Raw genomic sequence first — 14,645 nt, 5'->3', positions numbered from 1 at the left:
AGTTCCTTCTAGACTTAATATAGGTGCACAGTCATAAAGATAACTCCTTGGTTACAGTGGGGAGAGTGAATTATAACAAAAGGTTATACTCTTTCTCTCATTTTGTGCCTAAGTCTCCTACAAAGGCCTTATTATCACAATCAAATTCAAACATGAAATTATGGCATTAGCAGTATGGTCATCTTGATTTCTACTATCTTTAGCAACTTTGCACATACCAAATGGTCAAAGGTCTACCTCAAATCAACTTTTGTAAGGGTGAATTTTCAATAGATTCATTAGATATGCATCTAAAGGGGAAGTTATAGAGAGGGAAGTCTTCAAGAGCACCAATTGTTCTACAGATGGTTCACATGGTATTAGCAGGTCCTTTTGCATTCAGCCAAGGTCACTACATACTCACTTTTGTTGATGACTTTTCCAGATACACTACGGTTTACTTTCTTCATAGTAAGAATGAAGTGTTGGAAAAATTTCTAGGCTTCAAGACTCATGTAGAGAAAAAATCTAGAAAGGCCATCAAAGTTCTCTAAATGGACAATGGAAGCATGTATGTGAACAGAAGACTAAAACACTTTTGTAGAATTGAGCCCATTGATCTTCAGATTATGCCAGCATTCAGTCCACATAAGAAAGATGTTGCAGCTTTGAGGATCTAAACTCTTAATTCTATGGAAAGTTGCATGATACATGCCAAGTCTCTAGATCCATCATTAGAAGTCAAAGCAATCTAAAGTTCCACTCACATTCTTAATTGTTCTCCTCATCCAGCCTTAGATGGCAAGACTCCTTTTGAGGCATGGTGTGGTAGAAAACCTATTGTGACACACTTCAGAGTCTTCAATTGTCTTGCATGGGCAAAGATATCTTCCAAGGGATGCAAGGTACAATCACCTTGGCCTTGTACTTTTGTTGGTTATGAAGACAGTGTGAAGGCATACAAACTTCTAGATCCTGAGACACATCATGTTTTTGTGGAGACGGATGTATACTTTGAGGAAAGTTCACCAAGCTTGTCCTCTACTCTCCACACACCATATAGTGCAAAAATTTATAGTGACACCAACAATAGTGCTTCAATAGATTCAAACACGTGGGTTTTTATTGATAGTTATAGTGAGAGGTCACTACATTAGTTCAGTTTGCATGCATACATAGCCACAGTGATAGGTCTAGCACAACAGGGTACATCTAGTCTTTCAGGTACAAGTTTAATGATAGATTTGGGAGATAGTATTGATGATTTGCCTCTTCTTCTTGATGTAGAAGTACCTTCTTCAGTTTTCATGAGGGCTCCATTTGACTCTCTTGTTCATTCTCTACATGATTGATCCTTACAGGTTGAAGTGATTGTGGATACTTATGATCAGCACTTGTAGTAGGGTTCTTCATTAGTTGTAGAGATAGACAATTCTTTGAGATAGGTTCTTTAGCCAGTTGACCAGGTTTTAGAGACATCACTTATCCATGAGATTCTTTCCACACATAGTGGCACTGTCTCATTTGTACCTTTGACATTGTTTCTTCCTAAGGGGAGGAACACCATTCTGTAGTTTTCGATCAGCTTCTTCATCAGAGCAGTCACTTTTTGACATTCTTCTTGGGGGGGGGGGGGGGGGGGGGACTATCCTATCTCTCTTCCTCTTCTCATCATTCTCTTATGTATATACTAGATGTATGTTGTAATGGGGTGGGGGTCTTGATTATTCCATCCATCCGTGCATCCCTATTTATCTCTCTTTTTGGGGGAGGGTTTTCCCTCTTTCTCCACTTTATGAGAGATTGCATATCATTATGTACATGGGTACCTAAAATGGCCTTGTAGCTAGGACCCATCTTGCATATCATCCTAGATTTCATAAGCTTAAGGGCATTCCCCTAAGTTGCACTTAAGGGTGGTGTTGGTGTAAATAACTATTTACTTATTACACTTACTTAAGTTTATGTAGGTTAATGCATTATTTAATTATTTTGCATTATTTTATTATTTATTTAGGTGAGATACTTAGGAGTTTCTATACTCTCATTGATTTATGCAACTCTAATTATGCACATGGTGTCTATAACATAGGAGTTTGCATCATTCATTGAGTTTTCATGTTGACAACATAGTTATCCACACTCCTCATTTAGCACATGTTGTTTACACCATTGATTTGCATGCTACACTATTGTAGGCTCATCCTCACATCATTGCACTTAATTCCATGCTTAATGGAGGATAATCCATATTTAATGGACATGTGTCTAGTTGTATGACTTATCATGATGCTGACTTCTATGCATTCTAGAAGCTCTCCAGAGGCCTTTATATATAGGCACTCCTAGTGTACTCTCAAGCTAGCATATTGAATGAATATCATCATTCTAATTATAATCTCTCTATTTTGGTCTATTGTGTGTTTGTGTTGAGTTCTTTAGTTCTTGGGTGAATTCTGGCCTAAGCCAAATTCTTACAATCCCAATAAGGAGTCAGTACATGTCTACCATGTAGATATAGACATGACTTCTAGTTCTAAAGAAGTTAGGTTAGATCCATATGATTTGAGCAAGTTAAGGATGCAACTTACTAAGTAGTTGGAAATAGAGAGTCATCTTTAGAGAGAAAGGAAAGAAGAAATACGAAAAGTAATAGAAGAAAGAGAAAATATACTCAAAAGAATTACTAATCTAAAAAGAAAAAATGAAAAGGTTGGTTCTCCTTAGAAACCATTAATATTAGATGATCTTTCTGACTTAAGAAAGGAACACGTTCATTTGTTAAATAGCCAATAATTTGAAAAGGAAGACCCTATTACTAGGTACGTGCAAAATTACAAGACCATACCAATTGAAATCAGTCATGATAAAAGTTCTAAGTCCTCTATTGTTGAGAGAGAAAAAGGAAAGCCAAAAGTGACTGGTATTACAATAAATAAGCCCATAAGGATAATAAGTTCTCAAGAAACTATGCCAACCTCTAATATAGAATTGGAGAAGAAAAGAAAAGAGAAGGAATATTTGGAAAGAGTTGAAAATGAGACTGCTATTGTAGAGATGAAGAGGATAATTCATTTTATCAATAGCACCTCTAATATCCAAACAACAATTACTCCAAAAATAGGTATATCTTCTAGTTTCATGCCAAATAATAGTACTAATAGACTATTACATTTAATGTCCCTCCTTCATTTTCTCATAAAGTGATGTTGATGTTAAGATGGTTGCAAATAATTGTACAAATAACACATCTAGCTCTAGTCGTCAGGACAAGATAGGAACACAAAGAAGGACAATCCAATTAGAGGGATATAGGAAGCTATGTTTTAATAGGATCCCTAGATATCCAAATGGAAATAATGTTATTACTTGTGAAGATCATTTGATATGTTTTCTAGACCTATTAAAATGATTCTGAAGTTGAGCATGAAGATGTGGTTATGAAGTTATTTATACAATCACTAAATAAAGATGCAAAGGAATGGTTCAAGAGAGTTCCTAAGAGATCTATATCCTCATGAAGAGAGTTGGAACACTGTTTGAAAGAGAAATATGGTGATAAACTAAATTCTAATTATATTTTGAATGAGTTCAATAATATAAACAAGCTCCAAAATGAATCAATCCCTGAATTCAATGCTAGATTTCAAAAGGGTATGTACAAATTGTTTCAAGTTATGAGACTTGATGATAAGGTATGTCTTACCACTTATTTCAATGCCTTTCATGGTAATATGGAATACTTTCTAAGAGATAAAGATTCAAGAGCTCTTAGAGATACCTTTAGGATTACAATAAATATTGAAAACAATATGAGGATCTCTAGTAAGTTGGGGAATAAGAGGGATTCTCCATGGTTGTTTGGAAGTAGGGGAAATAAGAAAGAAGATCACAAACCTCTAGGAAATAATAAGAAAGAGGTAGATGAGATGGATCAAGTCCTTAGTGCCATTAAAGATCTCAAAATCCCCACAAATAGAAATGAAAAATCCCCTTCCCTAGATAAACCCCAATTCTAAGGAAATTGTAATAGGCAAACTAGGCTTCAGAACTACCCCTACAACACCCAATGGAAGGATGGTAAACGTATTGTTCCTTCTCCTAAAAATATAAATAAGAAAGTTCCCCATATCCTTTACAAAGAGCTTCTATCAACATGACCGATGATGCCCAATGGTGCATGGTATTTCAACTACCTCACTTATCAGAACATTGTGTTGTTGCTAATTCTTTTTCTAATTCTTGGAATGAAAATGATGAGTAGTCTAATCAAGAAGATAACACTGGCGACATAGGTTACGACATGGTCAAATCCTATTACAATAATGTATCTGATGTTGATAATGTTGATAATGATGTGAATGCTAGAAGATGAATTCATGATTCTACACATCAACAAGTCTTCTTAGATGAAGATGAAATGAATGATGTAACCTACAATATGACTTCCTCAAAGATTGAAGTAGTTTTGAGGAGACCTACTAAGGAAGATATTGATGAGATCACTACTAACATTTTTTCACAAGCGTAGACAAGAGGCGTGGTATCTAAAAATGAAGGGGGTAAGGTTGTCAGTATTTTTATCAAGAAAATAGATCCTAAAGAACATAAAACAAAAGAGCCTAAAGATGGATACGACATCAAGATCAAGAATGTGAGTAAGAAATTGGAGCCCAAGAAAGAAGATATTTCAAATATTTCCAAGGCTAAAAATAAGGATGGGAAAAAGGAGGGAGAAAATTTATCTGATGCTGCTAAAAATAAGGAGTAGAAATCATGGTGTGATTATTATCTCTAAAAAGAGAAAAGAGACAAAAGGTATACAATTATAAATTCTTCACGCCCCTCCTATTGATATGTTGTCTATGTTGTCACAAATTTTAGTGAAATTCCCACTCTCAGAATTGTTAAGGATTCCATAACATAAGGATAAAGCCTTAACTTGGGTTGGGAATGTTAGAGGAAATGCTGACCTGAACTGTAATTCAAGTGAGTCATCTAAGGAAAAGAAAGAACTAATAGAAATGGAGGTTTTTGCATCTCAAATCTCACCAATTTATTTAGATGATTTATTAAATTAGTTCTTAGGAAATATAGATTTTTTTCTTAAGCATTATCATAAATGGAAAGACATTAAAAAATGCATGATAAATTCTAGTGCATCAAATACAATAATGCCTTTTGAGGTTATGAAAAAGTTAGGATTGAAAGTAGATACTACCCAAGGTAGAAGTTGTGTTGTAGACCAAAGAGAAGCTGATGTCATAGGGAAAATAAATGCACCACCTTATAGATTGTATGCCTATCCTAACAAAGAATTGATAATGATTTTCCTAGTTGTGAACATCCCACCTCAATATGGTATGCTATCATCTACAAAGTGGAGTGCTTCAATGGGTGGGAGCCTACAATGTGATTTTTCTTATAAAAAATTTCAAATTGATGATAAAATGGTTAAAATTAGTAGTGATCCAAAGAGTTTTTATATGATTGAACAAAATGTTGATGATAAGATGACATTCTTTATGGACATGGACATTAACTCATTTAGGGTTGAGGTCCTAGTTTTGGAAAAGGAATTTTCTAAATTAGTGATTGCAGCAAAAGTTGAATTGAAATCAAACAAAGGAGATTTATGGACCATATATTTTGATGGTGCATGTTGCAAGGATGGATCTAGAGAAGGTATTATTATAATATCCCCTAATGGAGTTACCTATAAATTTTCTTATACTTTGAGTTTCTCATTCACAAAAAATGTTGTAGAGTATCAAGCTTAGTTGTTACATTGAGATTCTCATCTAAGAATGGAATTAAATTTGTGCATGTACTTGGAGACTCTAAGTTGGTCACATTTATGGCATGGATCATTGATCCCTATGAGTGTAGATGAAACAATCAAATGAAGCAAGAAAAGGGAAGCATTTAGAAAACTCTTTTATAAATATTTAAATAAATAGATCTAAAGCCTATTTTTTGTGTAAGAGTGTACGTGTGTAGTATGTTAAGATTGAGCAAGCAAGTTATTTGTACAATCAAAGAGAAGATCAAAGTGAAAATATTTCAAATAAGGAAAAAGAGTTAAGTTTTGTTATTATGAAATAGAGATAGCAACCTTATCAAGCAGTGAAGGATAGAACACGAAAATATTAGATTGAAGATCAGATTAGAATTAAAGAGAGGAGATCCATAATTAGCAATAGAGTATAGACTAAAGGATTAGGTATTGAATCATAACTAAGTTAGGGATAATCTCTTAACATAGTAGTTATAATAGACCTTTTGTAAATCCCTTAACTAAGTCCTTACTTTATTGTAAGTGTAAAATCCTCTCACAAGGTGAGGTCTAACAATATTAGTAGCCTTTAATAGTAAAGACCTCTCATAGGGTAGATCATTAGAAGTGATAAAAATTGTAAACCTAATAGGTTAACTCTATTAGTGTAGTAGTGAAGATTCGTGGGTATCATCCCCACCCTAGTTTTACCTTGACCTTGGAGGGTTTCTAGGTAACCAAATATTTGTGTTATGTGTTTATATTTCATGCATGTGATTGATAGTTAGATATACATGTTACATTATTTTAATTTACAATTAATGATATGCATGAATAAGATATGAGATGAAAAATGTGGTGAATACAATAAAGTTGTTTTAAGGCACAAAAGTTTTACAAATCCTAATTCCCCCCCATGCCCCCCCACCCCCTGCCTCTTCATATCTTGCTTCCCAATTAAGACTTCCAACAATCATCTCACTTAAAATAAAAATTTACTTCCAATGATTCTAAAATACTTCACAATAGGTGAATATCGAAACCAAATTTTATAGGGGGTCTTACCAGTACCTTGTCTAATCTATACTCTATTCATAGTGTACATACTAGTGTATTTACTACTTGTCTCCAAAAGATATGTGATACATTATATTCTAACATCATTTCTCTTACTACTTTAGTCACTGATTTATTTTTTCTTCTGTTATCTCATTATTCTTAGGTGTCTTAGGGGATGAAAGCTATCTCTTTATACCATTATCTTCACAAAAATTGCTAAACTCATTTGAAATGAAATCTCCTCCTCTATAAGATCTCAAGAATTTAATCTTTAATCCGGGTTCATACTCAACTCTACTCTAAAATATCAAAAATTTCTCAAAAGCTTCAAATTTTTCTCTAATATATGAAAACCACACCATTCTAGTGAAATCATTAACAAGAATCATAAAATACCTTTCGGTACCATAAAATGCTCCAGTCTTTGTAGGACCACTCAAATCTATCTACACAATCTCCAACTTCATTGAAGTAGTAAACCTTTTTCTCTGAAAAGAAATTTTCTTATATTTTTCCATCACACATTCTTTGCACATAATGTTAGTAGGTTTCACAATCTTTAAAAAGTCCCTAATTCCAAATGTAGTACTAACCTTCATAAGGTTATCAAAATTGATATGAAAAAATGTCTTATGCCATAACCATCATCCACCTTAGCAACTAAACATGTCATTTTAGTAGGAACCAACTTAAATAAATTTGTTCTTATTCTTGTACTGGTACCAATCAATGTGTCATTTTCATCCTTGATAATAAAAGTCTTGTTAGTGGGCTACAACTAATATCCCTTATCAAAAAAATTTGCAACACTCAAAATATTATGTTTCAAACCATCCACAAAGTAATCATATTTAGTGTTAGTCTTTCCATATAGTGTAATAGATCATTTTCCTTTAATATGAAATGCTACATTATTTCCAAATCCAACTATTCCACCATCATAACTATTGAATTCAACAAATTTTTTCATGTCTCCTGTCATATTATGGGAGAAACTACTATCTATAATCCAATCAAACTTTTTCTTTTCAACTTGTGATACTAATTCTCTTTCCTCTTTTAACTCTTCTTTTTTGGGGCTCTCTTCTTTAACAATAATGAATCTAATTTAATCATCATCCTCATTATCAGTATCATTCAAGAAGTCTACCATTTTGAAATCAAATTCACCATCCTCATTGATATGAAATCAATCCTTAGGAACTATTGATTTATAAGACTTTTTAGACTTAAACTTTGTTTCTATTTTAGGATATTTAGAAGAATAATGATCAAATTATTTACATGTCTAACAATTAAGGATTTTTTTACCTTTAGGTTCTCTCTTCATAAGTAGGGTAAGTCATTCTTTAATATTCTTTTCTTCTTCATCTTTTGTTTAGTCGCTACTAGCATAGTCTCCAATTGTACATGTACTTCTTGTCAACATAGGTATGTCTCTCTATATATTGAAAGAAGTCTCCACTCTAGGCAATTCTCCACTTTGTTTCATCTACATCTTTGATGTTTATAATCTCACCAGAAAAGTCTCTCTTATAAATTTAGGTTTACAAGGAATGACATGTTCAATCATCTCCACTATCTTTTTATAAGCAAGTGTCAAGTTGTTTAATATTTTCCATACAACTTCATTTTCTAATTTTTCTCTTACACAATTGTTTATTATCATGATAATTTTTGATATTCTATAAAAATATCCTCTTATAATTTCATCTTCCAAAATAGCATCTCGAAATAAATATATGCAACTTTGTAATCTATCCTTCTTATAGTGTTTATCACCCTCAAACGTACTTTGTAAAGTACTCCAAAATCTCATTAGCAAGTCTAAAAGTTTTACCTCTCCAAACTTAGTTTCATGAAGAGTTGATAACAATGTTTCTCTAGCAAGAATATTCTACATGAATAGATTTTTCTCTACTTCCTCACAACCTTCAAGATTATCTTCTTCAATCACAACTTTATTCTTTTTATAACCAACCAATATTCCAGACCCATGCATATCAAGTGTGTCTTCATTTTTTATGTCCATATGTCATTTTTAACTCTATCAAACTATGGACTATCTTTCCTTAAATATGCCATAGATCTAATTTAACTCTCAATATTTTCCTTAAAGGACCTAAATCTCTAATAACAATTGTTAGAAATTAAGGTCCACCAAGAAAATTGAGAGGGTGGGGGGTTAAATTGGTTATGCACTTAAAATAACTCTTAATAACTTTTTTTAATTCTAAAACATGTAAAATGTAGATACACCAAACATAGAAATATAACCATAGACAATAACACTAGATATGTTAAGTAGGGAAACCCTTGATTAGATTTGGAAAACCCCGATGGGGATGGTACCCACAAAATGATGTACTAATATAAATTTTTCGTATCAAAAGGATAGACCTTGTTAGGAGTTAATGAAATATAATTAGTACATATGAGTTCTTATTATGAGACTTTGAATCCCTTTTAGGAGATTCCAACCTATTAGGGGTTGTGCTTGTTGAATACAATTATTTAATTGTATTTGTAATTTGATGTTAAACAAATTTCAAGTCTTTACCAAGTAATTAGTGTTTTTCAATCTCACTCGAATGTTGAAGGAAGTTTCCTATGTATGTCAAGTGTTCCGAGAAAGATAGCACAAATGTAGTGTTAACTGAGTTCACTCAGTTACTAAAGAAAGGTTGCATGGAACTAGTGTTAACTAAGATCACTAAATTACCGAAAGAAGTTTGAAGGGAAATCTTTTCTAAGTTAGTTTTGATTGAGTTGGGTCAACTAACGAAGGATTTTCTTCCATCGGCATATTGGATATGACAGTTTTGTTGGTTAGTTATAGTTGACTCAAGGGATGAATATTATTTGTCTGAAATTGTATTCAAGCCAAATTGATAAGGTAAATCATATAAATATAAGTTCAACTTGAGGATTGAATTTTAAGAAGCATGAGATTGAAAAGATAAATTAAGAAAGAAAATTGGAAGGATATCAGAGTATCCAAGTTGACCAAGCTACAAAGAACATTATAATCAAGGAGGATCAAGTACTCAAGCTAGAACACATATGTAAAATTAGCAAAGACAATTACATTAGCAATTAGGTCAAGTCATTGTTACTCTCTAATAATTGTAGCAGTGAATCAAATCTCTTAATAGAGTTAGCCTAACAACTATTTTCTAAATCCTCTAACAAGGTGGCATTTCTAAGTTGAAGTATCTAAATACTTCTAACAAGGCCACTCCTAATAGGGTGAACTAAATTATTTAACAAGGTCATACCTAACAGTGTGTTTTGTAACCTTTAATGTGGTTAGCTCCTAACATGGCTCAATTCAAAAGAGTGAAAAAATAGTAACTAGTTGTAATTGGTTGTTTTTCAAAATTAGGTTTCCACATTAAACCTTGGTGTCTCTTATGTTCATGTTATTTGATTTATGTTTCTTCAACTAAGTTAATTAAGGTTAAACATACTAAACATATTAAGAAGTGATTATTTTAGTTTTTATTGAGTGGCAATAATTCTTATTGTAAATTGAGTGTTCCTATATTAATCGAGTTATAGTAGTATTTCAGTTTCAGTAGACTTTTGGTTTTGAATTTTATTGACATCTTAAGGGATCTTGGATTTTTTTTTGTAGTAATTGATTTGCCCCTCCCCTCTTAGTTGTAGGATTTGAGCAAATAAGCCAATCAAATCCACAAAGCCTTCGAATCCCTGCATGCAAAAACCTGTCACAGAAGAAAAAGACGAGAAGAGGCAAGGGTTTTGCTAAAAAATGAAGATAGAAGAAAAGTTGCTCTCAAATGAAAAATGCATAAGAGATAATGAAGAAAGTACAATGCTCATCCTTATAAAGGTGAGATAGAAACCCTAAACTAAAAAAGCTAGGTTGCACAATATAATTAATAAAATATTAATTATATGCACCTACAAGATAGCTTAAGCAAACTAGAGTAATAGGAAAATTAATTAATTAAATAAAAGTGATTTAATTAATAAGTGCAAAAAAATAATTACTCTAACACCCCCCCTTAAGCGAAGCTTAGGAGGTAAGCTAACCTAGCACAGCTATGAAAGTAGAATTGGGTCCGGGGCAACAAGGCCTGATCAGGTACCCAATTACAACAAAATCTCTATAAAGAGGAGAAATAGAGAAAACCACATGGGAAAAACCCTACTCCAAAAAGAGATAGCAAAGAATGTTCCAGAAGAAGGAACAAAGAGATCAGAAGAGAATCATTGAAGCATGAAGAACTGCAAAACTCTGTCAAAATGCTGATCTGTAGAACCTCCATGGAAATAGAAGGCACGAACCAAGCATGTCTATATGGTATATGATCCATCTCACCAAAATCCATAGGTAGCCATCCACTGCAATTGCCTAGTATGTAGGATCAAGTACTAAATACATAGCTCACACCAACGAACCATCAGCCAAAGAAGCATAGAACAACAATATAACCCCCCATTAATGCAGGTGAGGTGACAAGCAGCTAAAAAGGTAGGCCAAAAAAATCTCCTACAACACAAGAACCAGACACATCGAGAGTGAGGTACAGACACCAATAAAGGCACGTGTCATTGACACTGCATGAGAAAAAAGAGAAAGAGGGCCTATAAGCGGCAAACAACTATCCCCCCCATGGCACTTTATATAATAGTGCGAGTACAACAAATCACAATGATGAAAAGGATCTAGAAATGCAAGAGTGGCACTTTATCTCAGTGCGTTGCATAAAAATGCTTACAATGAATATCAACAATGATCAGAAAAGACATAAGGCTGAAACAACAGAAGGTAGAGCCCAAAATGAAGCAACTGAAGCAACAAAATCGATCTCTGGACTTGAAACAAATAGAATATCCACCAGAATGCTAAAATGCAAAAGATTGAATAGGATGTGCTTGGAATAAAATCTGGAACAACAACTAGTGTCACTAAAAAGAGCACAGAAAGAGCTTTCTAGCGATATAAAGAAGTCCAAAATCAGAGATCGGAAGCTCAAGATACACCTCCCGGAGTGCAAAACAGAACATCTAGCTTTGACTACCAAAATAGGCAACCAAACTGCAGAAAAACTTTAAAAATCCTATACCATCATCTCCATCTCAAAACCAATTTTTTGGCGCATTTTTCGGATCGAAAAAATACGTCCGTATGCTCAAGTTACGGAAGAAAAATCGACAGGGCCTCTGAAAAAGCATGAAAATTGTTTTTTTTAATAAAAAAATAATTTAAAAAATCTTTTAAAAAATCTACCACCCTTGCTGGCTAAGGCGGAGTGAAGGAGGCGGCGGAGCCGCTGGCGGTGGAGGAGGGCGGGAGGCGCCGCTCCAGCGGAGATGAGGCGGTGCCGCGGCGGGAGCCGCTGCGGGCCGTTGGGCGATAACCGCTAGTGGTTCCACTACGGTTAGTAAACCACCGCAGATTTAGAATGCCGCTATGAAATTTTTTTATTTTTTTGCCTCGATTCGTGTGCCAGGGGTCGTATGACCCTGTGAGCAAAAAAATTTTGCATCCCAGACCAACATTTTCCAAAATGGACAAATTTTATATCAAAACAAGGGTTTTGACGCCTTCTAAATCCATCCGTGAGGTCTATTTGGCCTCAAACTAATTTGAAAATTAGTGACCCCCCTGTTTTCTTAGAAAAAGCTCAAAAAAACACCAGATCTGATCCGCCAAACCCTTTTTCTCCCTTTTTCTTGAAACACTGAACAAGCTACAGCAGATCTGGCTCTGATACCATGTAGGATTTGAGCAAATAAGCCAATCAAATCCACAAAGCCTTTGAATCCCTACATGAAAAAACCTGTCACAGAAGAAAAAGATGAGAAGAGGCAAGGGTTTTGCTAAAAAATGAAGATAGAAGAAAAGTTTCTCTCAAATGAAAAATGCATAAGAGATAATGAAGAAAGTACAATGCTCATCCTTATAAAGGTGAGATAGAAACCCTAAACTAAAAAAGCTAGGTTGCATAATATAATTAATAAAATATTAATTATATGCACCTACAAGATAGCTTAAGCAAACTAGAGTAATAGGCAAATTAATTAATTAAATCAAAGTAATTTAATTAATAAGTGCAAACAAATAATTACTCTAACATTAGTTACTCCTCTTATATTTCTAACAATTGGTATCAAAGATTTTGGTACTTGTAGGGAAGGTTTCAAGGACGTAAGCTAAAGATCAAGATGTCTTATAGAAGGGAGATTCCTAAGATGAATGTAGATAAATTCCAAGTATGGTAAGAATCATGAAGCTCCATTGGCAACCATTGGTGACACAATCTTAAAATATCTGGAGAACAAATATGTGGCACCTACTAGAACTTTGACTATGGAATAGACTGTGGAAAAGAAGAAACATAACATAATGATGATTTACATTACTTTCACTCTCAATTATGCAGAATTTTATGAAGCCAAAGATTGTGCTACTACTCATGAAATGTGGAACAAACTAAAATATATATATGGAGGTGATGAAAATGTGAGGAGAGATAAGGTAGAAATTCTTAGAGATCAATTTGATCAAATGAAGATGAAAGAAGATGAGAACATTGCATAGTACAGTGAAAGAATCAAAGCTAGTGTGAGTGTAATCAAAGCCTCAGGTGGGAAAACTAATGATGCAATAGTAGTCAGAAAGGTACTTAGATCTCTTATTCCTATTTATGCAATTAGAGTTTTAGCTATTCAAGAAGTGAGATGTGACCCTAAGAATGATATAACTTTGGATGCACTAGTGGGAAAGTTGATAGCCTTTGAGTTAGATAACTTTGATAATTATGTTCCTAATACTAGTAACATTGAGTCTACATTTCAAGATATACTATCACTCAAGAAGAAAGCTATAAAATCTAAAAGAAAAAGGTCTAATAGTGAAGATGAAGTTGGTTTTGATGATGATTTTGAATTCATTGAAGCATTTTTGGCAAGAATATTTCCTAAAGGTAAAGGAAAGTACAAAGGAAAAATTCCTTAGATCTATTTTTCTTTTGAATAAGTTGGTCACATTGTTGCAAGGTGTCCAAACAAAAAAAAGAAAGCAGCATGACAAGTATAAAGGAAAGAAAGATTTCGAAAGCTATAAAGACTACAAAGATAAATAGTAGTGATGAAGATAAAATGGTTTTCATTATTGTTAGGGATGAATTAGATGATGAAAATAATAAGATGGCCCTAATTTATCATGTTAGTAAGAATGATACATGGATTATTGATAATGGTCTTTCTCACCACATGATTGGTGATAAATCTAAATCTAAGCACTTAAAACACTATCATGGTGGGAGTGTCAGATTTGGAAATGATGAAACTTTTTCTATGAAAGGAAAAGGTTGTATTGAACTAACCAATGAACTCAGATGTGCCAATGCTTATTGGTTTGAAGGGCTGAAACATAATCTATTTAGTGTTTCATAGTTGAATAATATTGGATTCAAGGTAGAATTCATGAATAGGAAAGCCAAGCTACTGGATGGAAAATACAATATAGTTGGGTGTGGCAATCAAATAGGAGGTAATCTATTTTACCTAGATCTAACTGAAAATTCATGTTTCATAGCTCAAGTAGAAGAAAGATGGTTATGGCATAAAAGGTTTTCTTACATGGATTTTGATAACTTGGTCAACATAAGAAAGAATAAAAGAGTTAGAGGCATTCCAATCCTAAAGAAACCAAATATGGGCATGTGCAAAAATTGCCAAATTGGAAAGATGGGAAAGACAAGTTTCAAAATAAATAATTATCATACTGAAGAATTTTTGGAATTGGTTCATGTAGACCTTTGTGGACCTATTGGCATATAAAACTACTATGGAG

The 14,645-nt window shown here is 33.5% G+C and overlaps 1 pseudogene; it reads right to left on the bottom strand.

Moving 5' to 3' along the window:
* LOC149572132 (uncharacterized) overlaps positions 1 to 11,922 on the bottom strand; it is a 50,535-nt pseudogene extending 38,613 nt beyond the window's left edge.
* Positions 11,923 to 14,645: the final 2,723 nt, after the last annotated feature.

The sequence above is a fragment of the Cupressus sempervirens genome, chromosome 2 (genome assembly GCF_028749045.1).
Source record: "Cupressus sempervirens isolate cs-2001-9-10 chromosome 2, ASM2874904v1, whole genome shotgun sequence".
NCBI lineage: Eukaryota > Viridiplantae > Streptophyta > Pinopsida > Cupressales > Cupressaceae > Cupressus > Cupressus sempervirens.
This window is presented reverse-complemented; position numbering and strand designations above follow the sequence as displayed.